This window comes from Sinocyclocheilus anshuiensis, unplaced genomic scaffold (assembly GCF_001515605.1).
Source record: "Sinocyclocheilus anshuiensis isolate Anshui unplaced genomic scaffold, SAMN03320099.WGS_v1.1 scaffold833, whole genome shotgun sequence".
In the NCBI taxonomy this organism is placed as follows: domain Eukaryota; kingdom Metazoa; phylum Chordata; class Actinopteri; order Cypriniformes; family Cyprinidae; genus Sinocyclocheilus; species Sinocyclocheilus anshuiensis.
In genome coordinates this window covers 9,890-13,298 of record NW_015557088.1, presented here as the reverse complement: position 1 = coordinate 13,298, position 3,409 = coordinate 9,890, and the positions used below count along the sequence as shown (strand labels likewise).

At 36.5% G+C, this 3,409-nt stretch overlaps 1 pseudogene; it reads right to left on the bottom strand.

Moving 5' to 3' along the window:
* Positions 1 to 3,409, bottom strand: part of LOC107677037 (ERC protein 2-like) — a 108,681-nt pseudogene that overhangs the window by 104,606 nt on the left and 666 nt on the right.

Below are 3,409 nucleotides of genomic sequence, written 5' to 3'. Positions count from 1 at the left end.
AACTGTTTTCATACAGCGATAGCTGGACGCTTTTGTCCATAGTAGGAATTTCCTCATACGACTTTCTGTGTGAGAGCGCCTCCGGCTTCGAGTATGAATGAAACATACACTGCATGAGTGTTTAGCGCTCCGTGATGTTCATCTCGCCTTATTCTGGGTCCGAATAAAACATCAGATCATGCACAGACTATCCTGTCTCTTTGAATTTAAATGTATATTTATTCACACCGGCTCTTGAAAACCTCTATGCGAACACACTTGCCCGAAAAAGTGCAGGGGATGAATTTACGTGATATTAAAAGTTGGGGCACACGTCCCCCGCGTCCCCCGCGTAATCTACGCACCTGATCCATGGTGTTGCTAGTGCGATGCTCTATTGTTTGAGGAATCATTTTTGGAGTACGCGATTTTGGATGCGAGGCTGCACTGAGGCTAGTGTATAGTGAAGAGCAAATGTGTAAATGGGATTTGACTTGTTTGTAGAATCGAATCTGAATGAATCTGAGACTGTATCCAAAATCCTCATTTACTATTCTCTACGTTACTCCACTAATATAGTCCACTCAATGGGCCTCATTTACGAAACGAACGTACGGCAGAAAATTGGGCGTACGGTCGTTTCAATGCAAAACTTGGAATTGATCAATGTGGACGTGAACGGTGGCTACGATCAAATCTCACGTCTGGTCTCAGCTCGTGTATGCAAGTTTTTGAGTTACCTGAACTTGCACACAGCATAGTAAATATGGTGGAGAAATGTAGAATGACAGCATTTTTGTTGTTGTCCTGACCATCAAACGAAGCTCATTAGTCGATCGTTAACCAGTAAGATTAGAATGTCTTTTTTTTTTTTGGTTTTATACAGGACTTTAGCTTTATATGCGTGAATAGCAGCGTAAACAAGACCACGAGGATTCAATCGTCGCATCATGCACCTGCAGCGCTTCTGTGAAAGGAGAAAAACAGAAATTAAGTCTATAAAAGCAATAAAATAAATAGGATCACACAAAATAATAGGATACAATATAATTAACAGATTAACAAAAGGAAAAAAACAACAACTGTGCAAACAGTATAGGCTATGCTCGTTTTTGTGACACTCTTAATGCATTTTCTTTATATCTTTATTTGATTTAATCCATCTGATCGCACAGGCACACGCACATGCAAACAACATTAGTTCTACCATTGCCTGACATTTCAGCCATTCACCATCAATCTAAAATGCAGTCAACCAGTAAGTATATAAAATGAATAAAATAAAAAGTATATAATAGGCTATAATATAATGAACAGATTAACAAAAGGAAACAAAAACTGTGCAACAAGTAGGCCTATAGGCTACGCTTGTTTTTGTGACACTCTTAATACATTTTATTTATTTTCTTTATATATTTATTCGATTTAATCCATCTGATCACACAGGCACCCCACGCACATGCAAACAACATTAGTTCTACTGTTGCCTGACATTTCAGCCATTCATCATCAAACTAAAATGCAGTCAACCAAACATAAAAGTTACACTGTTTATTTTAAAAAGTCCACTTTAAAATCAGCGTGCAGCGCCCAAACAAACATTTTTGCGCATGTGAAGGATTTTATACGGATTTTAGAACATGACTGAAGTATAAAGCCATGTTTAGCTACATAATGAATAATAGTTATGCAAACTAATGTTACAAATATGGCAAAATTGGAAACATTTGGATTCTTGTGGTATAATGCCGTTTCAGTTTTGCTTGACATTTTTATGCCGTTTATAATGAATGCCACTATAGCCTAATTTGTGTTTTATTTTATAGTTTAATATATAATTTTATAACTACTTATTTTTACATTTTTGTTCTGTTCTGAATACCGTTAAATTTAAAATGTTTTCTGCCGCCACATTTATCAACGTGCGATCATTCGTACGATGAGATTGGCAGCATACGAATGTTTCATGAATCGCACGTGAACTCTGTCGTAAATTGATTTGTGCGCACAGATCTGCGCCCGTTTCTACGTTAGATTGATAAATGAGGCCCAATGAGTGAATAAAAACGGGAGAGCAAATTCAGACACTAAGTGCGCATAGAGTACGGCAGGTGACATCTTTTAGCAAAACATGGCAATTCATTCAGCATGACGCTCGCACTGGAATGGGTATTCTCTAGCAGCAAACCATTCAGCAAGCCATACATCGGTTGCACACCAGTGTTAATTTCGTTGACGAATAATTTTCGTCATGATGTTCGTCAACGACATTTTTTTCACTGACGACAATGAGACGATAACGAACTAAAACGGTTTATGAATGACAAAAACTATGACGTAAATCTATTGACATTTTCGTCAATGAATAAAAAGACGAAAATGTTAGGGAGGGACGATTTGGGAAGAGATTCATTCAATTTAAGAGCGAATCTGCTGCGTGGTTAGGAGGTTAGATAGCGTTACGTACATGAACCAGCGGGACATAAGCTAAAATACACTTGCTGCACATCGCATAACACGTTCAAAAATGCAATATGTGGGAGTAAGAGAAGAGCAGACATTTAGATAAATCTGACGATGCAAGAGAGAACTCAATTCGGTCCGGTTTTCTGAGCGCAGACATTGAAGCACACACACACAGAATGCGCGTCTCACAGCGCGCGAGTACTCTTTCGCGTTTCATGAACAGAGAATTACACACAAAATGATGTCGAATTGTCCATTTAACGAGTAGATTTGTCATTGTGTTTTCTGACTTGTTATAATGTTTTCTGAATTGTTGTTGTGTTTTCTGAATTGTTATTTTGCTTTTTAGACTTGCATTTGCATTTGTAATTTGTTATTTTGTTATTGTGATTTGTTTTGCACTTCTCGGCCACCGTAGATAGCAGCCTAATTTAGTTGCTATTGTCCGAGTCATTGATGTTAATCAAGCAACAAAAGAAACACAGAAAATCACTCACTGCTCTTGACTGAAACACTTTAGTAGCCCTAAAGATTAATCTAAATTTATTTATAGAAATAAATGTCTGCTTGAAAGAATGAAGAATATGGTAAACAAGTTGCTATAAAGAATGCACAATTAGCCTGTATAACCATTGGTATTTCATTAAAACAAACACCATGTTCTTGTTCTTTATGAGAAGTGGTTTTATTTAATTTTAACATGAAGGCATGTTGTGTGTCACCTCAGTTAAATCAGTGTCTGTCATGATAAAACCTTAATATTAAAACTATAATGAGTTTGGAAATTTTGGAGAAATGCTTCATAAATGCATTACACTGTAACTAAACCCATTAGATTTTAGCCGACTAAAGTTACTGTAGGTTTAGGCGACTAAAATCTTATTATATTTTAGTCGACTAAAACTAGACTAAAACTAAAAACAATTCAGATGACTAAAATATGACTAAAACTAAATGGCATTTT